The following is a 25,532-nucleotide window of genomic DNA, read 5'->3' on the forward strand; positions in this document are numbered from 1 at the left end:
ATCGCGACCTGAAGTCGTCCATGTCGCGCGCCTCAAGCCGTTTCATGCGCGTTAACAAACTGAACCAGTGTTTTTTTGTAATATTGTTGTATAGGAATTTATTCATTGTACTTTCTTGCATTATTATTGTACTTTCATCTTTAGTTAAAGCATCGGGACGATGCCTTTTTTCAGAGGGGGGCAATGCCACGTTCCATTTCCCAAGTTTTTGTTATCGTCCCAAAACACCACACGATTCTCAGCGCAAACCACACCTGCAGTTTTCTAGAAGGTTCCGGACTGTAGTAGATCATTTTGATAAGATCACGCCCACTGTGCGAACGGTACAGATTGTTCTGGAAGCTACGCCACCGCCAGCGATAACGCCAGAACATTCGACGGCAAGAGTATAAATGCCGACGCGCTTCGCCGCTTGTCAGTTGTTGATCGAAGGCCGACGCTCCGTTCGCCGCTATCAGTCCGAGACTGCTATCTGTGCGAGACTGCTGCTGTAATTGGACTTTCCGTTTACCAGGCACAGGTTCGCCCAAATAAACAGCTAAATCCCAACATGAAGTCTCCTGTCTTCGGCCACGTCACGACCCCGTGACAATATAAACCCAAAAAAGTGGAGGGAGGGAAGGCCGCTGTGGTAGCTCAGTGGTTTGAGCGTCGAACGCGTTATTCCAAGGTCGTAGGTTCGATTCCTGCTCACGGCTGGTTATTTTTTCATCCACTTTTCTTTCTTATTTACACTTTATTGGTTCTAATAACTTCCCCTGTACATTCCTTAGCATTACTGTCTGTTAGATCTCATTATTATTGCGTTAAAACACGGAAAAACGAGCCCTTAAGTATACACTTCTTTCACTTATTTCCTTAAACAAGGGTCTCGTACTGGCAGACGTGGTGTCATTAGGTTGTATACGAGGGACTATAATTCAGCTCCCCGCTCATAATAAGTTCACGTGCTACGTGATGCAAAACATGCGAATAAAAGAGTCTTTTCACACTCGTCACTTGGCTTATAGATGGCGCTGTCACTCCTACTTATAAATTCACATATAAACCCAAAAAAGTGGATGGAGGGAAAGCCGGTGTGATATCTCAGTGGTTAAAGCATCGAACTTGTTATTCGAAGGTCGTAGGTTCAATTCCTGTTCACGCCTGGTTAATTTTTCATCCACTTTTCTTTCTTCCTATTTACAATCCATTGCTTATAATAACTTCCCTGTACATTCCTTAGCATTACTGTCTGTTAGATCTCATTATTGCGTGAAAACACCGAAAAACGAGCCCTTAGGTATACACTTCTTTCCCTTATTTCATTAAACGAGGGTCGCGTACTGGCAGACTTGGTGTCATTAGGTTGTATACGAGGGTCTCGTACTGGCCGACTTGGTGTCATTAGGTTGTATACGAGGGACTATTATTCAGCTGCCCGCTCATAATAAGTTCACGTGCTACGTGACGCCAAACATGCGCAAAAAAGAGTGGTTTCCCACTCGTCGCTTGGCTTATAGATGGCTCTGACTTTCACTCCTACTTCTAAATTCACATATAAACCCAAAAAAGCGGATGGAGGGAAGGCTGTTGTGGTAACTCAGTGGTTAGAGCATTGATCGCGTTATACGAAGGTCATAGGTTCGATTCCTGCTCACGGCTGGTTATTTTTTCATCCACTTTTCTTTCTTCTTATTTACATTCCATTAGTTTTAATAACTTCCCCTGTATATTCCTTAGCATTACTGTCTGTTAGATCTCATTATTATTGCGTTAAAACACGGAAAAACGAGCCTTTAGGTATACACTTCTTTCCCTTATTTCATTAAACGAGGGTCTCGTACTGGCAGACTTGGTGTCATTAGGTTGTATACGAGGGACTATTATTCAGCTGCCAACTCATAATAAGTTCACGTGCTACGTGACGCCAAAAATGCGCATAAAAGAGTGCTTACACACTTGTCGCTTGGCTTATAGATGGCGCTGACTTTCACTCCTACTTCTGAATTCACATATAAACCCAAAAAAGTGGATGGAAGGAAGGCTCAGTGGTTTAGTGGTTAGAGCATCGAACGCGTTATTCGAAGGTCATAAGTTCGATTCCCGCTCATGTCTGGTTATTTTTTCATCCACTTTTCTTTCTTCTTCTTTAGACTCCATTGGTTCTAATAACTTCCCCTGTACATTCCTTAGCATTACTGTCTGTTAAATCTCATTATTATTGCGTTGAAACACGGAAAAACGAGCCCATAGGTATACGCTTTTTTCCCTTATTTCATTAAACGAGGGTCTCGTACTGGCTGACTTGGTGTCATTAGGTTGTATACGAGGGACTATTAAGCAGCTGCCCGCTCACATTAGGTTCACGTGCTACGTGACGCCAAACATGCGCATAAAAGAGTGCTTTCACACTCGTCGCTTGGCTTACAGATGGCGCTCACTGTCACTCCTACTTCTAAATCCGCATATAAACCCAATAAAGTGGATTGAGGGAAGGCCGCTGTGGTAGCTCAGTGGTTAGATCGTCGAACGCGTTATTCGAAGGTCGTAGGTTCGATTCCTGCTCACGTCTGGTTATTTTTTCATCCACTTTTCTTTCTTCCTATTTACACTCCATTGGTTCTAATAACTTCCCCTGTACATTCCTTAGAATTACTGTCTGTTACATCTCACTATTATTGCGTTGAAACACAGAAAAACGAGCCCTTAGGTGTACACTTCTTTCCCTTATTTCATTAAACGAGAGTCCCGTATTGGCAGACCTGGTCTCATTAGGTTGTACACGAGGAACTGTTAATCAGCTGTCCGCTCATAATAAGTTCACGTGCTACGTGACGCCGAACATGCGCATAAAAGAGTGTTTTCACACTCGTCGCTTGGCTTATAGATGTCGCTGACTTTCACTTCTACTTGTAAATTCACATATAAACCCAAAAAAGCGGATGGAGGGAAGGCTTCTGTGGTAGCTCAGTGGTTAGAGCATCGAACGCGTCATTCGAAGGTCATAGGTTCGATTCCTGCTCACGGCTGGTTATTTTTTCATCCACTTTTCTTTCTTCTTATTTACATTCCATTAGTTTTATTAATTTCCCCTATATATTCCTTAGCATTACCGTTTGTTAGATCTCGATATATTGCGTTAAAACACGGAAAAACGAGCCTTTGGGTATACACTTCTTTCCCTTATTTCATTAAACGAGGGTCTCGTACTGGCAGACTTAATGTCATTAGGTTGTATACGAGGGACTATCAATCAGCTGCCTGCTCATAATAAGTTCACGTGCAACGCAACGCCAAAAATGCGCATAAAAGAGTGTTTTCACACTTGTCACTTGGCTTATAGATGGCGCTGACTCTCTCTCCTACTTCTAAATTCCCATATAAACCCAAAAAAGTAGATGGAGGTAAGGCCGCTGTGGTAGCTCAGTGGTTAGAGCATTTAACACGTTATTCGAAAGTCGTAGGTTCGATTCCTGCTCACGTCTGGTTCTTTTTCATCCACTTTTCTTTCTTCCTATTTACACTCCATTGGTTCTAATAACTTCCCCTGTACATTCCTTACCAATACTGTCTGTTACATCTAAATAATGTTGCGTTAAAACAAGGAAAAACGAGCCCCAAGGTATACACTTCTTTCCTTTATTTCATTAAATGAGGGTCTCGTACTGGCCGACTTGGAGTCATTAGGTTGTATACGAGGGACTAATAATCAGCTGCCCGCTCATAATAAGTTCACGTGCTACGTGACACCAAACATGCGCATAAAAGAGTGTTTTCACACTCGTCGCTTGGCTAATAGATGGCGCTGACTTTCACTCCTACTTCTAAATTCACATATAAACCCAAAAAAGCGGATGGAGGGAAGGCTGCTGTGGTAGCTCATGTGGTTAAAGCATCGAACGCGTTATTCGAAGGTCATAGGTTCGATTCCTGCTCACGTCTGGTTCTTTTTCATCCACTTTTCTTTCTTCCTATTTACACCTTATTGGTTCTAATAACTTCCCCTGTACATTCCTTACCAATACTGTCTGTTACATCTCATTAATATTGCGTTAAAACACAGAAAAACGAGCCCCAAGGTATACACTTCTTTCCTTTATTTCATTAAATGAGGGTCTCGTACTGGCCGACTTGGAGTTGTTAGGTTGTATACGAGCGACTATTAATCAGCTGCCCACTCATAATGAGTTCACGTGCTACGTGACGCCAAACATGCGCATAAAAGAGTGTTTTCACACTCTTCGCTTGGCTTACAGATGGCGCTGACTGTCATTCCTACTTCTAAATCCACAAATAAACCGAAAAATTGGATGGAGGGAAGGCTGTTGTGGTAGCTCAGTGGTTAGAGCATTTAACGCGCTATTCGAAGGTCGTAGGTTCGATTCCTGCTCATGTCTGGTTATTTTTTCATACACTTTTCTTTCTTCTTCTTTACACTCCATTGGTTCTAATAACTTCCCCTGTAAATTTCTTAGCATTACTGTCTGTTAGATCTCATTCATATTGCGTTGAAACACGGAAAAACGAGCCCTTAGGTATAGGCTTCTTTCCCTTAGTTCATTAAACGAGGGTCTCGTACTGGCTGACTTGGTGTCATTAGGTTGTATACGAGGGACTATTATTCAGCTGCCCGCTCGCATTAGGTTCACGTGCTACGTGACGCCAAACATGCGCATAAAAGAGTGTTTTCACACTCGTCGCTTGGCTTACAGATGGCGCTGACTGTGACTCCTACTTCGAAATTCACATATATTCCCAAAAAAAAGTGGATAGAGGGAAGGCCGCTGTGGTAGCTATGTGGTTAGAGCATCGAACGTGTTATTCGAAAATCGTAGGTTGGTTTCCTGCTCACGGCTGGTTATTTTTTCATCCACTTTTCTTTTTTCTTATTTACATTACATTGGTTCTAATAACTTCCACTGCACATTCCTTAGCATTACAGTCTGTTATATCTCATTATTATTGCGTTAAAACACGGAAAAACGAGCCCTTAGGTATACACTTCTTTCCTTTATTTCAATAAATGAGGGTCTCGTACTGGCAGACTTGGTGTCATTAGGTTGTATACGAGGGTCTCGTACTGGCAGACTTGGTGTCATAAGGTTGTATACGAGGACTATTAATCAGCTGCCCGCTCATATTAAGTTCACGTGCTACGTGACGCCAAACAAGCGCATAAAAGAGTGTTTTCACATTCGTCGCTTGGCTTACAGATGGCGCTGACTGTAACTCCTACTTCTAAATTCACATATAAACCGAAAAAAAGTGGATGGAGGGAAGGCTGCTGTGGTAGCTCAGTGGTTAGAGTGTCGAACGCGTTATTCGAAGGCCGTAGGTTCGATTCCTGCTCACGTTTGGTTATTTTTCATCCACTTTTCTTTCTTCCTATTTTCACTTATTGGTTCTAATAACTTCCCCTGTACATTCCTTACCAATACTGTCTGTTACATCTCATTATTATTGCGTTGAAACACGGAAAAACGAGCCCTTAGGTATACACTTCTTTCCTTTATTTCATTAAATGAGGGTTTCGTACTGGCAGATTTGGTGTCATTAGGTTGTATACGAGGGACTATTAATCAGCTGCCCGCTGATATAAAGTTCACGTGCTACGTGATGCCAAACATGCGCATAAAAGATTGTTTTCACACTTGTCGTATGGCTTATAGATGGCGCTGACTGTCACTCCTACTTCTAAATTCACATATAAACCCAAAAAAGTGAATGGAGGGAAAGCCACTGTGGCAGCTATGTGGTTAGAGCGTCGAACGCGTTATTCGAAGGTCGTAGGTTCGATTCCTGCTCACGGCTGGTTATCTTTTCATCCACTTTTCTTTCTTCCTATTTACATTCCACTGGTTCTAATAACTTCCCCTGTACATTCCTTAGCCTTACTGTCTGTTAGATCTCATTATTATTGCGTTAAAACACGGAAAAACTAGCCCCTAGGTATACACTTCTTTCCTTTATTTCGTTAAATGAGGGTCTCGTACTGGCTGACTTGGAGTCATTAGGTTGTATACGAGGGACTATTAATCAGCTGCCCGCTCATAATAAGTTCACGTGCTACGTGACGCCAAACATGCGCATAAAAGGGTGTTTTCACACTCGTCGCTTGGCTTATAGATGGCGCTGACTTTCACTCCTACTTCTAAATTCACATATAAACCCAAAAAAGCGGATGGAGGGAAGCCTGCTGTGGTAGCTCAGTGGTTAGAGCATCGAACGCGTTATTCGAAGGTCATAGGTTCGATTCCTGCTCACGGCTGGTTATTTTTTCATCCACTTTTCTTTCTTCTTATTTACATTCCATTATTTTAATAACTTCCCCTATATATTCCTTAGCATTACTGTCTGTTAGATCTCGATATATTGCGTTAAAACACGGAAAGACGAGCCTTTGGGTATACACATCTTTCCCTCATTTCATTGAACGAGGGTCTCGTACTGGCAGACTTGGTGTCATTAGGTTGTATACGAGGGACTATCAATCAGCTGCCCGCTCATAATAAGTTCACTTGCTACGTGACGCCAAAAATGCGCATAAAAGTGTGTTTTCACACTTGTCGCTTGGCTTACAGATGGCGCTGACTGTCACTCCTACTTCTAAATCCACATATAAACCGAAAAAAAGTGGATGGAGGGAAGGCTGCTGTGGTAGCTCAGTAGTTAGAGTGTCGAACGCGTTATTCGAAGATCGAAGGTTCGATTCCTGCTCACGTCTGGTTATTTTTCATCCACTTTTCTTTTTTCCTATTCACACTCCATTGGTTCTAGTAACTTCCCCTGTAGATTCCTTACCAATACTGTCTGTTACATCTCATTATTATTGCGTTGAAACACGGAAAAATGAGCCCTTAGGTATACACTTCTTTCCTTTATTTCATTAAATGTGGGTTTCGTACTGGCAGATTTGGTGTCATTAGGTTGTATACGAGGGACCATTAATCAGCTGCCCGCTGATATTAAGTTCACGTGCTACGTGATGCCAAACGTGCGCATAAAAGATTGTTTTCACACTCGTTGCTTGGCTTATAGATGGCGCTGACTGTCACTCCTACTTTTAAATTCACATATAAACCCAAAAAAGTGAATGGAGGGAAAGCCACTGTGGTAGCTATGTGGTTAGAGCGTCGAACGCGTTATTCGAAGGTCGTAGGTTCGATTCCTGCTCACGGCTGGTTATTTTTTCATCCACTTTTCTTTCTTCCTATTTACATTCCATTAATTCTAATAACTTCCCCTGTACATTCCTTAGCCTTACTGTCTGTTAGATCTCATTAATATTGCGTTAAAACACGGAAAAACGAGCCCCTAGGTATACACTTCTTTCCTTTATTTCATTAAATGAGGGTCTCGTACTGGCCGACTTGGAGTCATTAGGTTGTATACGAGGAACTATTAATCAGCTGCCCGCTCATAATAAGTTCACGTGCTACGTGACGCCAAACATGCTCATAAAAGAGTGTTTTCACACTCGTCGCTTGGCTTATAGATGGCGCTGACTTTCACTCCTTCTTCTAAATTCACATATAAACCCAAAAAAGCGGATGGAGGGAAGCCTGCTGTGGTAGCTCAGTGGTTAGAGCACCGAACGCGTTATTCAAAGGTCATAGGTTCGATTCCTGCTCACGGCTGGTTATCTTTTCATCCACTTTTCTTTCTTTCTATTTACATTCCACTGGTTCTAATAACTTCCCCTGTACATTCCTTAGCCTTACTGTCTGTTAGATCTCATTAATATTGCGTTAAAACACGGAAAAACGAGCCTTTGGGTATACACTTTTCTCCCTCATTTCATTAAACTAGGGTCTCGTACTGGCAGACTTGGTGTCATTAGGTTGTACTTGAGGGACTATCAATCAGCTGCCCGCTCATATTAGGTTCACTTGCTACGTGACGCCAAAAATGCGCATAAAAGAGTGTTTTCACACTCGTTGCTTGGCTTATAGATGGCGCTGACTTTCACTCCTACTTCTAAATTCACATATAAACCCAAAAAAGCGGATGGAGGGAAGGCTGCTGCGGTAGCTCAGTGGTTAGAGCATCGAGCGTGTTATTCGAATGTCATAGGTTCGATTCCTGCTCACGGCTGGTTATTTTTTCATCCACTTTTTTTTCTTCTTATTTACATTCCATTATTTTAATAACTTCCCCTATATATTTCTTAGCATTACTGTCTGTTAGATCTCGATATATTGCGTTAAAACACGGAAAGACGAGCCTTTGGGTATACACATCTTTCCCTCATTTCATTGAACGAGGGTCTCGTACTGGCAGACTTGGTGTCATTAGGTTGTATACGAGGGACTATCAATCAGCTGCCCGCTCATAATAAGTTCACTTGCTACGTGACGCCAAAAATGCGCATAAAAGAGTGTTTTCACACTTGTCGCTTGGCTTACAGATGGCGCTGACTGTCACTCCTACTTCTAATTCCACATATAAACCGAAAAAAAGTGGATGGAGGGAAGGCTGCTGTGGTAGCTCAGTAGTTAGAGTGTTGAACGCGTTATTCGAAGATCGAAGGTTCGATTCCTGCTCACGTCTGGTTATTTTTCATCCACTTTTCTTTTTTCCTATTAACACTCCATTGGTTCTAGTAACTTCCCCTGTACATTCCTTTACTTACTGTCTGTTAGATCTCATTAATATTGCGTTAAAACACGCAAAAACGAGCCTTTGGGTATACACTTTTCTCCCTCATTTCATTAAACTAGGGTCTCGTACTGGCAGACTTGGTGTCATTAGGTCGTACTCGAGGGACTATCAATCAGCTGCCCGCTCATATTAGGTTCACTTGCTACGTGACGCCAAAAATGCGCATAAAAGAGTGTTTTCACACTTGTCACTTGGCCTATAGATGGCGCTGACTCTCTCTCCTACTTCTAAATTCCCATATAAACCCAAAAAAGTGGATGAAGGGAAGGCTGCTGTGGTAGCTCAGTGGTTAGAGCATCGAATGCGTTATTCGAGGGTCATAGGTTCGACTCCTGCTCACGGCTGGTTATTTTTTCATCCACTTTTCTTTCTTCTTATCCACTTTTCTTTCTTCTTAAAGTGGATGGAGGGAAGGCCGCTGTGGTAGCTATGTGGTTAGAGCATCGAACGTGTTATTCGAAAATCGTAGGTTGGTTTCCTGCTCACGGCTGGTTATTTTTTCATCCACTTTTCTTTCTTCTTATTCACATTGCATTGGTTCTTACAACTTCCCCTGTACATTCCTTAGCATTACAGTCTGTTATATCTCATTATTATTGCGTTAAAACACGGAAAAACGAGCCCTTAGGTATACACTTCTTTCCTTTATTTCAATAAATGAGGGTCTCGTACTGGCCGACTTGGAGTCATTAGGTTGTATACGAGGGTCTCGTACTGGCAGACTTGGTGTCATAAGGTTGTATACGAAGGACTATTAATCAGCTGCCCGCTCATAATGAGTTCACGTGCTACGTGACGCCAAACATGCGCATAAAAGAGTGTTTTCACACACGTCGCTCTGCTCACAGATGGCGCTGACTGTCACTCCTACTTCTAAATCCACATATAACCGAAAAATGGGGATGGAGGGAAGGCCGCGGTGGTAGCTCAGTGGTTAGAGCATCAAACGCGTTATTCGAAAGTCGTAGGTTCGATTCCTGTTCACGTCTGGTTATTTTTTCATCCACTTTTCTTTCTTCTTATTTACACTCCATTGGTTCTAATAACTTCCCCTGTACATTCCTTAGCATTACTGTCTGTTACATCTCACTATTGTTTCATTGAAACACGGAAAAACGAGCCCTTAGGTATACACTTCTTTCCCTTATTTCATAAAACGAGGGTCCCGTACTGGCAGACTTGGTGTCATAAGATTGTATACGAGGGACTATTATTCAGCTGCCTGCTCACAATAGGTTCACGTTCTACGTGACGCAAAACATGCGCATAAAAGAGTGTTTTCACACTCGTCGCTTGACTTATAGATGGCGCTGACTGTCACTCCTACTTCTAAATTCACATATAAAACCAAAAAAGTGAATGGAGGGAAAGCCACTGTGGTAGCTATGTGGTTAGAGCGTCTAACGCGTTTTTCGATGGTCGTAGGTTTGATTCCTGCTCACGGCTGGGTATTTTTTCATCCACTTTTCTTTCTTCTTATTTACATTCCATTGGTTCTAATAACTTCCCCTGTACATTCCTTAGCCTTACTGTCTGTTAGATCTCAATAATATTGCGTTACAACACGGAAAAAGGAGCCCCTAGGTATACACTACTTTCCTTTATTTCAATAAATGAGGGTCTCGTACTGGCCGACTTAGAGTCATTAGGTTGTATACGAGGGACCCTTAATCAGCTGCCCGCTCATAATGAGTTCACGTGCTACGTGACGCCAAACATGCGCATTAAAGAGTGTTTTCACACTCGTCGCTTGGCTTACAGATGGCGCTGACTGTCACTCCTACTTCTAAATCCACATATAAACCGAAAAATTGGATGGAGGGAAGGCTGCTGTGGTAGCTCAGTGGTTAGAGCATTTAACGCGTTATTCGAAGGTCGTAGGTTCGATTCCTGCTCAAGTCTGGTTATTTTTTCATACACTTTTCTTTCTTCTTCTTTACACTCCATTGGTTCTAATAACTTTCCCTGTAAATTGCTTAGCATTACTCTCTGTTAGATCTCATTAATATTGCGTTGAAACACGGAAAAACGAGCCCTTAGGTATACGCTTCTTTCCCTTATTTCATTAAACGAGGGTCTCGTACTGGCTGACTTGGTGTCATTAGGTTATATACGAGGGACTATTAAACAGCTGCCCGCTCGCATTAGGTTCACGTGCTACGTGACGCCAAACATGCGCATAAAGGAGTGTTTTCACACTCGTCGCTTGGCTTACAGATGGCGCTGACTGTCACTCCTACTTCTAAATTCACATATAAACCCAAAAAAAGTGGATGGAGGGAAGGCCGCTGTGGTAGCTATGTGGTTAGAGCATCGAACGTGTTATTCGAAAATCGTAGGTTGGTTTCCTGCTCACGGCTGGTTATTTTTTCATCCACTTTTCTTTCTTCTTATTCACATTGCATTGGTTCTAATAACTTCCTGTGTACATTCCTTAGCATTACAGTCTGTTATATCTCATTATTATTGCGTTAAAACACGGAAAAACGAGCCCTTAGGTATACACTTCTTTCCTTTATTTCAATAAATGAGGGTCTCGTACTGGCAGACTTGGTGTCATTAGGTTGTACACGAGGGACTATTAATCAGCTGCCCGCTCATAATAAGTTCTCGTGCTACGTGATGCCAAACATGCGCATAAAAGAGTGCTTTCACACTCGTCGCTTGGCTTATAGATGGCGCTGACTGTCACTCCTACTTCTAAACTCACATATAAACCCAAAAAAGTGAATGGAGGGAAAGCCACTGTGGTAGCTATGTGGTTAGAGCGTCTAACGCGTTTTTCGAAGGTTGTAGGTTTGATTTCTGCTCACGGCTGGTTATTTTTTCATCCACTTTTCTTTCTTCTTATTTACACTCCAATGGTTCTAATAACTTTCCCTGTACATTCCTTAGCATTACTGTCTGTTAGATCTCATTATTATTGCGTTGAAACACGGAAAAACGATCCCTTAGGTATACGCTTCTTTCCCTTATTTCATTAAACGAGGGTCTCGTACTGGCTGACTTGGTGTCATTAGGTTGTAAACGAGGGGCTATTAATCAGCTGCCCGCTCACATTAGGTTCACGTGCTATGTGACGCCAAACATGCGCATAAAAGAGTGTCTTCACACTCGTCGCTTGGCTTATAGATGGCGCTGACTGTCACTCCTACTTCTAAATTCACATATAAACCCAAAAAAGCGGATGGAGGGAAGGCTGCTGTGGTAGCTCAGTGGTTAGAGCATCGAACGCGTTATTCGAAGGTCATAGGTTCGATTCCTGCTCACGGCTGGTTATTTTTTCATCCACTTTTCTTTCTTCCTATTTACACTCCATTGGTTCTAATAACTTCCCCTGTACATTCCTTACCAATACTGTCTGTTACATCTCATTATTATTGCGTTGAAACACTGAAAAACGAGCCCTTAGGTATACACTTCTTTCCCTTATTTCATTAAATGAGAGTCTCGTATTGGCAGACTTGGTCTCATTAGGTTGTACACGAGGGACTATTAATCAGCTGCCCGCTCATAATAAGTTCTCGTGCTACGTGATGCCAAACATGCGCATAAAAGAGTGCTTTCACACTCGTCGCTTGGCTTATAGATGGCACTGACTGTCACTCCTACTTCTAAATCCACATATAAACCAAAAAATGGGGATGGAGGGAAGGCCGCTGTGGTAGCTCATTGGTTAGAGCATCGAACGCGTTATTCGAATGTCGTAGGTTCGATTCCTGTTCACGTCTGGTTATTTTTTCATCCACTTTTCTTTCTTCTTATTTACACTCGATTGGTTCTAATAACTTCTCCTGTACATTCCTTAGCATTACTGTCTGTTACATCTCACTATTGTTGCGTTGAAACACGGAAAAACGAGCCCTTAGGTATACACTTCCTTCCCTTATTTCATAAAACGAGGGTCCCGTACTGGCAGACTTGGTGTCATTAGGTTGTATACGAGGGACTATTAATCAGCTGCCCGCTGATATTAAGTTCACGTGCTACGTGATGCCAAACATGCGCATAAAAGATTGTTTTCACACTCGTCGCTTGGCTTATAGATGACGCTGACTGTCACTCCTACTTCTAAATTCCCATATAAACCCAAAAAGGTGAATGGAGGGAAAGCCACTGAGGTAGCTATGTGGTTAGAGCGTCGAACACGTTATTCCAAGGTCGTAGGTTCGATTCCTGCTTACGGCTGGTTATTTTTTTATCCAATTTTCTTTCTTCCTATTAACATTCCATTGGTTCTAATAACTTCCCCTGTACCTTCGCTAGCCTTACTGTCTGTTAGATCTCATTAATATTGCGTTAAAGCACGGAAAAACGAGCCCCTAGGTATACACTTCTTTCCTTTATTTCATTAAATGAGAGTCTCGTATTGGCAGACTTGGTCTCATTAGGTTGTACACGAGGGACTACTAATCAGCTGCCCGCTCATAATAAGTTCACGTGCTACGTGATGCCAAACATGCGCATAAAAAAGTGCTTTCACACTCGTCGCTTGGCTTATAGATGGCGCTGACTGTCACTCCTACTTCTAAATTCACATATAAACCCAAAAAAGCGGATGGAGGGAAGGCTGCTGTGGTAGCTCAGTGGTTAGAGCATCGAACGCGTTATTCGAAGGTCATAGGTTCGATTCCTGCTCACGGCTGGTTATTTTTTCATCCACTTTTCTTTCTTCCTATTTACACTCCATTGGTTCTAATAACTTCCCCTGTACATTCCTTACCAATACTGTCTGTTACATGTCATTATTATTGCGTTGAAACACGGAAAAACGAGCCCTTAGGTATACACTTCTTTCCCTTATTTCATTAAACGAGAGTCTCGTATTGGCAGACTTGGTCTCATTAGGTTGTACACGAGCGACTATTAATCAGCTGCCCACTCATAATAAGTTCACGTGCTACGTGATGCCAAACATGCGCATAAAAGAGTGCTTTCACACTCGTAACTTGGCTTATAGATGGCGCTGACTGTCACTCCTACTTCTAAATCCACATATGAACCGAAAAAATAGGATGGAGGGAAGACCGCTGTGGTAGCTCAAAGGTTAGAGCATCGAACGCGTTATTCGAAAGTCGTATGTTCCATTCCTGTTCACGTCTGGTTATTTTTTCATCCACTTTTCTTTTTTCCTATTTACACTCCATTGGTTCTAATAACTTCCCCTGTACATTCCTTAGCCTTACTGTCTGTTAGATCTCATTAATATTGCGTTAAAACACGGAAAAACGAGCCCCTAGGTATACACTTCTTTCCTTTATTTCATTAAATGAGGGTCTCCTACTGGCCGACTTGGAGTCATTAGGTTGTATACGAGGGACTAATAATCAGCTGCCTGCTCATAATAAGTTCACGTGCTACGTGATGCCAAACATGCGCATAAAAGACTGTTTTCACACTCGTCGCTTGGCTTATAGATGGCGCTGACTGTCACTCCTACTTCTAAATCCACATATAAACCAAAAAATGGGGATGGAGGGAAGGCCGCTGTGGTAGCTCATTGGTTAGAGCATCGAACGCGTTATTCGAATGTCGTAGGTTCGATTCCTGTTCACGTCTGGTTATTTTTTCATCCACTTTTCTTTCTTCTTATTTACACTCGATTGGTTCTAATAACTTCTCCTGTACATTCCTTAGCATTACTGTCTGTTACATCTCACTATTGTTGCGTTGAAACACGGAAAAACGAGCCCTTAGGTATACACTTCCTTCCCTTATTTCATAAAACGAGGGTCCCGTACTGGCAGACTTGGTGTCATTAGGTTGTATACGAGGGACTATTAATCAGCTGCCCGCTGATATTAGGTTCACGTGCTACGTGATGCCAAACATGCGCATAAAAGATTGTTTTCACACTCGTCGCTTGGCTTATAGATGACGCTGACTGTCACTCCTACTTCTAATTTCCCATATAAACCCAAAAAGGTGAATGGAGGGAAAGCCACTGAGGTAGCTATGTGGTTAGAGCGTCGAACACGTTATTCCAAGGTCGTAGGTTCGATTCCTGCTTACGGCTGGTTATTTTTTTATCCAATTTTCTTTCTTCCTATTTACATTCCATTGGTTCTAATAACTTCCCCTGTACCTTCGCTAGCCTTACTGTCTGTTAGATCTCATTAATATTGCGTTAAAACACGGAAAAACGAGCCCCTAGGTATACACTTCTTTCCTTTATTTCATTAAATGAGAGTCTCGTATTGGCAGACTTGGTCTCATTAGGTTGTACACGAGGGACTATTAATCAGCTGCCCGCTCATAATAAGTTCACGTGCTACGTGATGCCAAACATGCGCATAAAAAAGTGCTTTCACACTCGTCGCTTGGCTTATAGATGGCGCTGACGGTCACTCCTACTTCTAAATTCACATATAAACCCAAAAAAGCGGATGGAGGGAAGGCTGCTGTGGTAGCTCAGTGGTTAGAGCATCGAACGCGTTATTCGAAGGTCATAGGTTCGATTCCTGCTCACGGCTGGTTATTTTTTCATCCACTTTTCTTTCTTCCTATTTACACTCCATTGGTTCTAATAACTTCCCCTGTACATTCCTTACCAATACTGTCTGTTACATGTCATTATTATTGCGTTGAAACACGGAAAAACGAGCCCTTAGGTATACACTTCTTTCCCTTATTTCATTAAACGAGAGTCTCGTGTTGGCAGACTTGGTCTCATTAGGTTGTACACGAGCGACTATTAATCAGCTGCCCACTCATAATAAGTTCACGTGCTACGTGATGCCAAACATGCGCATAAAAGAGTGCTTTCACACTCGTCGCTTTGCTTATAGATGGCGCTGACTGTCACTCCTACTTCTAAATCCACATGTGAACCGAAAAAATAGGATGGAGGGAAGACCGCTGTGGTAGCTCAAAGGTTAGAGCATCGAACGCGTTATTCGAAAGTCGTAGGTTCCATTCCTGTTCACGTCTGGTTATTTTTTCATCCACTTTTCTTTTTTCATATATACACTCCATTGGTTCTAATAACTTCCCCTGTACATTCCTTAGCCTTACTGTCTGTTAGATCTCATTAATATTGCGTTAAAACACGGAAAAACGAGCCCCTAGGTATACACTTCTTTCTTTTATTTCATTAAATGAGGGTCTCCTACTGGCCGACTTGGAGTCATTAGGTTGTATACGAGGGACTAATAATCAGCTGCCCGCTCATAATAAGTTCACGTGCTACGTGACGCCAAACATGCGCATAAAAGACTGTTTTCACACTCGTCGCTTGGCTTATAGATGGCGCCGACTTTCACTCTCACTTCTAAATTCACATATAAACCCAAAAAAGCGGATGGAGGGAAGGCTGCTGTGGTAGCTCAGTGGTTAGAGCATCGAACGCGTTATTCGAAGGTCATAGGTTCGATTCCTGCTCACGGCTGGTTATTTTTTCATCCACTTTTCTTTCTTCTTATTTACATTCTATTATTTTACTAACTTCCCCTATATATTCCTTAGCCTTACTGTCTGTTAGATCTCATTAATATTGCGTGAAAACACGGAAAAATGAGCCCTTAGGTATACACTTCTTTACTTTATTTCAATTAATGAGGGTCTCGTACTGGCCGACTTAAAGTCATTAGGTTGTATACGAGGGACCATTAATCAGCTGCCCGCTCATAATAAGTTCACGTGCTACGTGATGCCAAACATGCGCATAAAAGAATGCTTTCACACTCGTCGCTTGGCTTATAGATGGCGCTGACTGTCACTCCCACTTCTAAATCCACATATAAACCGAAAAATGGGGATGGAGGGAAGGCCGCTGTGGTAGCTCAGTGGTTAGAGTATCGATCGCGTTATTCGAAAGTCGTAGGTTCGATTCCTGTTCACGTCTGGTTATTTTTTCATCCACTTTTCTTTCTTCTTATTTACACTCCATTAGTTCTAATAACTTCCCCTGTACATTCCTTAGCATTACTGACTGTTACATCTCACTATTGTTGCGTTGAAACACGGAAAAACGAGCCCTTAGGTATACACTTCTTTCCCTTATTTCATAAAATGAGGATCCCGTACTGGCAGACTTGGTGTCATAAGGTTGTATACGAGGGACTATTAATCAGCTGCCCGCTCATAATAAGTTCACGTTCTACGTGACGCCAAACATGCGCATAAAAGGGTGTTTTCCCACTCGTCGCTTGGCTTATAGATGGTGCTGACTGTCACTCCTACTTCTAAATTCACATATAAACCCAAAAAAGTGAATGGAGGGAAAGCCACTGTGGTGGCTATGTGGTTAGAGCGTCTAACGCGTTTTTCGAAGGTCGTAGGTTCGATTCCTGCTCACGGCTGGTTATTTTTTTATCCACCTTTCTTTCTTCTTATTTACATTCCATTGGTTCTAATAACTTCTCTTTACATTCCTTAGCCTTACTGTCTGTTAGATCTCATTAATATTGCGTTAAAACACGGAAAAACGAGCCCCTAGGTATACTTTTCTTTCCTTTATTTCATTAAATGAGGGTCTCGCACTGGCCGACTTGGAGTCATTAGGTTGTATACGAGGGACTATTAATCAGCTGCCCGCTGATATTAAGTTCACGTGCTACCTGATGCCAAACATGCGCATAAAAGAGTGTTTTCACACTCGTCGCTTGGCTTATAGATGGCGCTGACTGTCACTCCTACTTCTAAATTCACATATAAACCCAAAAAGGTGAATGGAGGGAAATCCACTGTGGTAGCTATGTGGTTAGAGCGTCTAACGCGTTTTTCGAAGGTCGTAGGTTCGATTCCTGCTCACGGCTGGTTATTTTTTCATCCAGTTTTCTTTCTTCTTATTTACATTCCATTGGTTCTAATAACTTCCCCTGTACATTCCTTAGCCTTACTGTCTGTTAGATCTCATTAATATTGCGTTAAAACACGGAAAAACAAGCCCCTAGGTATACACTTCTTTCCTTTATTTCATTAAATGAGGGTCTCGTACAGGCCGACTTGGAGTCATTAGGTTGTATACGAGGGACTAATAATCAGCTGCCCGCTCATAATAAGTTCACGTGCTACGTGACACCAAACATAAGCATAAAAGAGTGTTTTCACACTCGTCGCTTGGCTTATACATGGCGCTGACTGTCACTCCTACTTCTAAATCCACATATAAACCGAAAAAAGTGGATGGAGGGAAGGCCGCTGTGGTAGCTCAGTGGTTAGAGTTTCGAATGCGTTATTCGAAGGTCGTAGGTTCGATTCCTGCTCATGTCTGGTTATTTTTTCAACCACTTTTCTTTCTTGTTATTTACACTCCATTGGTTCTAATAACTTCCCCTGTACATTCCTGAGCATTACTGTCTGTTAGATCTCATTATTATTGCGTTGAAACACGGAAAAACGAGCCCTTAGGTACACACTTCTTTTCTTTATTTCATTAATTGAGGGTCTCGTACTGGCAGATTTGGTGTCATTAGGTTGTATACGAGGGACTATTAATCAGCTGCCCGGTGATATTAAGTTCACGTGCTACCTGATGCCAAACATGCGCATAAAAGAGTGTTTTCACACTCGTCGCTTGGCTTATAGATGGCGCTGACTGTCACTCCTACTTCTAAATTCACATATAAACCCAAAAAGGTGAATGGAGGGAAAGCCACTGTGGTAGCTATGTGGTTAGAGCGTCGAACGCGTTATTGGAAGGTCGTAGGTTCGATGCCTGCTCACGGCTGGTTATTTTTTCATCCAGTTTTCTTCTTATTTACATTCCATTGGTTCTAATAACTTCCCCTGTACATTCCTTAGCCTTACTGTCTGTTAGATCTCATTAATATTGCGTTAAAACACGGAAAAACGAGCCCCTAGGTATACACTTCTTTCCTTTATTTCATTAAATGAGGGTCTCGTACAGGCCGACTTGGAGTCATTACGTTGTATACGAGGGACTAATAATCAGCTGCCCGCTCATAATAAGTTCACGTGCTACGTGACACCAAACATACGCATAAAAGAGTGTTTTCACACTCGTCGCTTGGCTTATACATGGCGCTGACTGTCACTCCTACTTCTAAATCCACATATAAACCGAAAAAAGTGGATGGAGAGAAGGCCGCTGTGGTAGCTCAGTGCTTAGAGTATCGAATGCGTTATTCGAAGGTCGTAGGTTCGATTCCTGCTCATGTCTGGTTATTTTTTCAACCACTTTTCTTTCTTGTTATTTACACTCCATTGGTTCTAATGACTTCCCCTGTACATTCCTGAGCATTACTGTCTGTTAGATCTCATTATTATTGCGTTGAAACACGGAAAAACGAGCCCTTAGGTACACACTTCTTTTCTTTATTTCATTAAATGAGGGTCTCGTACTGGCAGATTTGGTGTCATTAGGTTGTATACGAGGGACTATTATTCAGCTGCCTGGTGATATTAAGTTCACGTGCTACCTGATGCCAAACATGCGCATAAAAGAGTGTTCTCACACTCGTCGCCTGGCTTATAGATGGCGCTGACTGTCACTCCTACTTCTAAATTCACATATAAACCCAAAAAGGTGAATGGAGGGAAAGCCACTGTGGTAGCTATGTGGTTAGAGCGTCGAACGCGTTATTGGAAGGTCGTAGGTTCGATTCCTGCTCACGGCTGGTTATTTTTTCATCCAGTTTTCTTTCTTCTTATTTACATTCCATTGGTTCTAATAACTTCCCCTGTACATTCCTTAGCCTTACTGTCTGTTAGATCTCATTAATATTGCGTTAAAACACGGAAAAACGAGCCCCTAGGTATACACTTCTTTCCTTTATTTCATAAAACGAGGATCCCGTACTGGCAGAATTGGTGTCATAAGGTTGTACACGAGCGACTATTAATCAGCTGCCCGCTCATAATAAGTTCACGTGCTACGTGATGCCAAACATGCGCATAAAAGAGTGCTTTCACACTCGTCGCTTGGCTTATAGATGGCGCTGACTGTCACTCCTACTTCTAAATCCACATATAAACCGAAAAAAGCGGATGGAGGGAAGACCGCTGTGGTAGCTCAGTGGTGAGAGCATGGAACGCGTTATTCAAAGGTCGTAGGTTCGATTCCTGCTCACGGCTTGTTATTTTTTCATCCACTTTTCTTTATTCTTATTTGCAATTCATTGGTTCTAATAACTTCCCCTGTACATTCCTTAGCATTACTGTCTGTTAGATATCATTAATATTGAGTTAAAACACGGAAAAACGAGCCCTTAGGTATACACTTCTTTCCCTTATTTCATTAAACGAGGGTCTCGTACTGGCAGACTTGGTGTCACAAGGTTGTATACGAGTGACTATTAATCAGCTGCCCGCTCATATTAAGTTCACGTGCTACGTGACGCCAAACATGCGCATAAAAGTGTGTTCTCACACTCCTCGCTTGGCTTATAGACGGCGCTGACTCTTCCCTACTTCTAAATTCACATATAAACCCAAAAAAGTGGATGGAAAGAAGGCCGCTGTGGTAGCTCAGTGGTTTGAGCATCGAATGCGTTATTCGAAGGTCGTAGGTTCGATTCCTGCTCACGGCTGGTTATTTTTTCATTCACTTTTCTTTCTTCTTATTTACATTCCATTGGTTCTAATCACTTCCCCTGTACAATCCTTAGCATTACTGTCTGATAGATCTTATTAATATCGCGTTAAAACACGAAAAAACGAGCCCTTAGGTATACACTTCTTTCCTTTATTTCATTAAATGAGAGTCTCGTATTGGCAGACTTGGTCTGATTAGGTTGTACACGAGGGACTATTAATCTGCTGCCCATTCATAATAAGTTCACGTGCTGCGTGATGCCAAACATGCGCATAAAATAGTGCTTTCACACTCGTCGCTTGGCTTATAGATGGCGCTGACTGTCAGTCCTACTTCTGAATTCACTTATAAACACCAAAAAGCGGATGGAGGGAAGGCTGCTGTGGTAGCTCAGTGGTTAGAGCATCGAACGCGATATTCGAAGGTCATAGGTTCGATTCCTGCTCACGGCTGGTTATTTTTTCATCCACTTTTCTTTCTTCCTATTTACACTTCATTGGCTCTAATAACTTCCCCTGTACATTCCTTACCAATACTGTCTGTTACATCTCATTATTATTGCGTTGAAACACGGAAAAATGAGCCCTTAGGTATACACTTCTTTCCCTTATTTCATTAAAGGAGGGTCTCGTACTGGCAGACTTGGTGTTATTAGGTTGTATACGAGGGACTATTAATCAGCTGCCCGCTCATAATAAGTTCGCGTGCTACGTGACGCCAAACATGCGCATAAAAGAGTGTTTTCACACTCGTCGCTTGGCTTATAGATGGCGCTGACTGTCACTTCTACTTCTAAATTCACATATAAACCCAAAAAAAGTCGATGTAGGGAAGGCCGCTGTGGTAGCTATGTGGTTAGAGCATCGAACGCGTTATTCGAAGGTTGTAGGTTCGTTTCCTGCTCACGGCTGGTTATTTTTTCATCCACTTTTCTGTCTTCTTATTTACATTTTATTGGTTCTAATAACTTCCCCTGTACAATCCTTAGCAACACTGTCTGTATGATCTCATTATTATTGCGTTGAAACACGGAAAAACGAGCCCCTAGGTATACACTTCTTTCCTTTATTTCATTAAATGAGGGTCTCGCACTGGCCGACTTGGAGTCATTAGGTTGTATACGAGGGACTATTAATCAGCTGCCCGCTGATATTAAGTTCACGTGCTACCTGATGCCAAACATGCGCATAAAAGAGTGTTTTCACACTCGTCGCTTGGCTTATAGATGGCGCTGACTGTCACTCCTACTTCTAAATTCACATATAAACCCAAAAAGGTGAATGGAGGGAAAGCCACTGTGGTAGCTATGTGGTTAGAGCGTCGAACGCGTTATTGGAAGGTCGTAGGTTCGATTCCTGCTCACGGCTGGTTATTTTTTCATCCAGTTTTCTTTCTTCTTATTTACATTCCATTGGTTCTAATAACTTCCCCTGTACATTCCTTAGCCTTACTGTCTGTTAGATCTCATTAATATTGCGTTAATACACGGAAAAACGAGCCCCTAGGTATACACTTCTTTCCTTTATTTCATTAAATGAGGGTCTCGTACAGGCCGACTTGGAGTCATTAGGTTGTATACGAGGGACTAATAATCAGCTGCCCGCTCATAATAAGTTCACGTGCTACGTGACACCAAACATACGCATAAAAGAGTGTTTTCACACTCGTCGCTTGGCTTATACATGGCGCTGACTGTCACTCCTACTTCTAAATCCACATATAAACCGAAAAAAGTGGATGGAGAGAAGGCCGCTGTGGTAGCTCAGTGGTTAGAGTATCGAATGCGTTATTCGAAGGTCGACGGTTCGATTCCTGCTCATGTCTGGTTATTTTTTCAACCACTTTTCTTTCTTGTTATTTACACTCCATTGGTTCTAATAACTTCCCCTGTACATTCCTGAGCATTACTGTCTGTTAGATCTCATTATTATTGCGTTGAAACACGGAAAAACGAGCCCTTAGGTACACACTTCTTTTCTTTATTTCATTAAATGAGGGTCTCGTACTGGCAGATTTGGTGTCATTAGGTTGTATACGAGGGACTATTATTCAGCTGCCCGGTGATATTAAGTTCACGTGCTACCTGATGCCAAACATGCGCATAAAAGAGTGTTCTCACACTCGTCGCTTGGCTTATAGATGGCGCTGACTGTCACTCCTACTTCTAAATTCACATATAAACCCAAAAAGGTGAATGGAGGGAAAGCCACTGTGGTAGCTATGTGGTTAGAGCGTCGAACGCGTTATTGGAAGGTCGTAGGTTCGATTCCTGCTCACGGCTGGTTATTTTTTCATCCAGTTTTCTTTCTTCTTATTTACATTCCATTGGTTCTAATAACTTCCCCTGTACATTCCTTAGCCTTACTGTCTGTTAGATCTCATTATTATTGCGTTAAAACACGGAAAAACGAGCCCCTAGGTATACACTTCTTTCCTTTATTTCATAAAACGAGGATCCCGTACTGGCAGAATTGGTGTCATAAGGTTGTACACGAGCGACTATTAATCAGCTGCCCGCTCATAATAAGTTCACGTGCTACGTGATGCCAAACATGCGCATAAAAGAGTGCTTTCACACTCGTCGCTTGGCTTATAGATGGCGCTGACTGTCACTCCTACTTCTAAATCCACATATAAACCGAAAAAAGCGGATGGAGGGAAGACCGCTGTGGTAGCTCAGTGGTGAGAGCATGGAACGCGTTATTCAAAGGTCGTAGGTTCGATTCCTGCTCACGGCTTGTTATTTTTTCATCCACTTTTCTTTATTCTTATGTGCAATTCATTGGTTCTAATAACTTCCCCTGTACATTCCTTAGCATTACTGTCTGTTAGATATCATTAATATTGAGTTAAAACACGGAAAAACGAGCCCTTAGGTATACACTTCTTTCCCTTATTTCATTAAACGAGGGTCTCGTACTGGCAGACTTGGTGTCATAAGGTTGTATACGAGTGACTATTAATCAGCTGCCCGCTCATATTAAGTTCACGTGCTACGTGACGCCAAACATGCGCATAAAAGTGTGTTCTCACACTCCTCGCTTGGCTTATAGACGGCGCTGACTCTTCCCTACTTCTAAATTCACATATAAACCCAAAAAAAGTGGATGGAAAGAAGGCCGCTGTGGTAGCTCAGTGGTTTGAGCATCGAATGCGTTATTCGAAGGTCGTAGGTTCGATTCCTGCTCACGGCTGGTTATTTTTTCATTCACTTTTCTTTCTTCTTATTTACATTCCATTGGTTCTAATCACTTCCCCTGTACAATCCTTAGCATTACTGTCTGATAGACCTTATTAATATCGCGTTAAAACATGAAAAAACGAGCCCTTAGGTATACACTTCTTTCCTTTATTTCATTAAATGAGAGTCTCGTATTGGCAGACTTGGTCTGATTAGGTTGTACACGAGGGACTATTAATCAGCTGCCCATTCATAATAAGTTCACGTGCTACGTGATGCCAAACATGCGCATAAAAGAGTGCTTTCACACTCGTCGCTTGGCTTATAGATGGCGCTGACTGTCACTCCTTCTTCTAAATTCACATATAAACCCAAAAAAGTGGATGGAGGGAAGGCTGCTGTGGTAGCTCAGTGGTTAGAGCATCGAACGCGTTATTCGAAGGTCATAGGTTCGATTCCTGCTCACGGCTGGTTATTTTTTCATCCACTTTTCTTTCTTCCTATTTACACTCCATTGGTTCTAATATCTTCCCCTGTACATTTTTTACCAATACTGTCTGTTAGATCTCATTAATATTGCGTTAAAACACGGAAAAACGAGCCCCTAGGTATACACTTCTTTCTTTTATTTCATTAAATGAGGGTCTCCTACTGGCCGACTTGGAGTCATTAGGTTGTATACGAGGGACTAATAATCAGCTGCCCGCTCATAATAAGTTCACGTGCTACGTGACGCCAAACATGCGCATAAAAGACTGTTTTCACACTCGTCGCTTGGCTTATAGATGGCGCCGACTTTCACTCTCACTTCTAAATTCACATATAAACCCAAAAAAGCGGATGGAGGGAAGGCTGCTGTGGTAGCTCAGTGGTTAGAGCATCGAACGCGTTATTCGAAGGTCATAGGTTCGATTCCTGCTCACGGCTGGTTATTTTTTCATCCACTTTTCTTTCTTCTTATTTACATTCTATTATTTTAATAACTTCCCCTATATATTCCTTAGCCTTACTGTCTGTTAGATCTCATTAATATAGCGTGAAAACACGGAAAAATGAGCCCTTAGGTATACACTTCTTTCCTTTATTTCAATTAATGAGGGTCTCGTACTGGCCGACTTGGAGTCATTAGGTTGTATACGAGGGACTATTAATCAGCTGCCCGCTCATAATAAGTTCACGTGCTACGTGATGCCAAACATGCGCATAAAAGAGTGCTTTCACACTCGTCGCTTGGCTTATAGATGGCGCTGACTGTCACTCCCACTTCTAAATCCACATATAAACCGAAAAATGGGGATGGAGGGAAGGCCGCTGTGGTAGCTCAGTGGTTAGAGCATCGATCGCGTTATTCGAAAGTCGTAGGTTCGATTCCTGTTCACGTCTGGTTATTTTTTCATCCACTTTTCTTTTTTCTTATTTACACTCCATTAGTTCTAATAACTTCCCCTGTACATTCCTTAGCATTACTGACTGTTACATCTCACTATTGTTGCGTTGAAACACGGAAAAACGAGCCCTTAGGTATACACTTCTTTCCCTTATTTCATAAAACGAGGATCCCGTACTGGCAGACTTGGTGTCATAAGGTTGTATACGAGGGACTATTAATCAGCTGCCCGCTGATATTAAGTTCACGTGCTACCTGATGCCAAACATGCGCATAAAAGAGTGTTTTCACACTCGTCGCTTGGCTTATAGATGGCGCTGACTGTCACTCCTACTTCTAAATTCACATATAAACCCAAAAAGGTGAATGGAGGGAAAGCCACTGTGGTAGCTATGTGGTTAGAGCGTCTAACGCGTTTTTCGAAGGTCGTAGGTTCGATTCCTGCTCACGGCTGGTTATTTTTTCATCCAGTTTTCTTTCTTCTTATTTACATTCCATTGGTTCTAATAACTTCCCCTGTACATTCCTTAGCCTTACTGTCTGTTAGATCTCATTAATATTGCGTTAAAACACGGAAAAACAAGCCCCTAGGTATACACTTCTTTCCTTTATTTCATTAAACGAGAGTCTCGTGTTGGCAGACTTGGTCTCATTAGGTTGTACACGAGCGACTATTAATCAGCTGCCCACTCATAATAAGTTCACGTGCTACGTGATGCCAAACATGCGCATAAAAGAGTGCTTTCACACTCGTCGCTTTGCTTATAGATGGCGCTGACTGTCACTCCTACTTCTAAATCCACATATGAACCGAAAAAATAGGT

General features: G+C 42.1%; 1 non-coding gene across 1 annotated transcript; it reads left to right on the forward strand.

Annotated features, from left to right (window-relative positions):
- The first annotated feature begins 20,519 nt into the window (after window positions 1-20,519).
- TRNAS-CGA (transfer RNA serine (anticodon CGA)) lies at window positions 20,520-20,592 on the forward strand. The gene has a single exon. It is a non-coding gene; the product is annotated as a tRNA-Ser (tRNA).
- The last annotated feature ends 4,940 nt before the right edge of the window (window positions 20,593-25,532 follow it).

Source organism: Rhipicephalus microplus, chromosome X (genome assembly GCF_043290135.1).
Source record: "Rhipicephalus microplus isolate Deutch F79 chromosome X, USDA_Rmic, whole genome shotgun sequence".
NCBI classification, from domain to species: domain Eukaryota; kingdom Metazoa; phylum Arthropoda; class Arachnida; order Ixodida; family Ixodidae; genus Rhipicephalus; species Rhipicephalus microplus.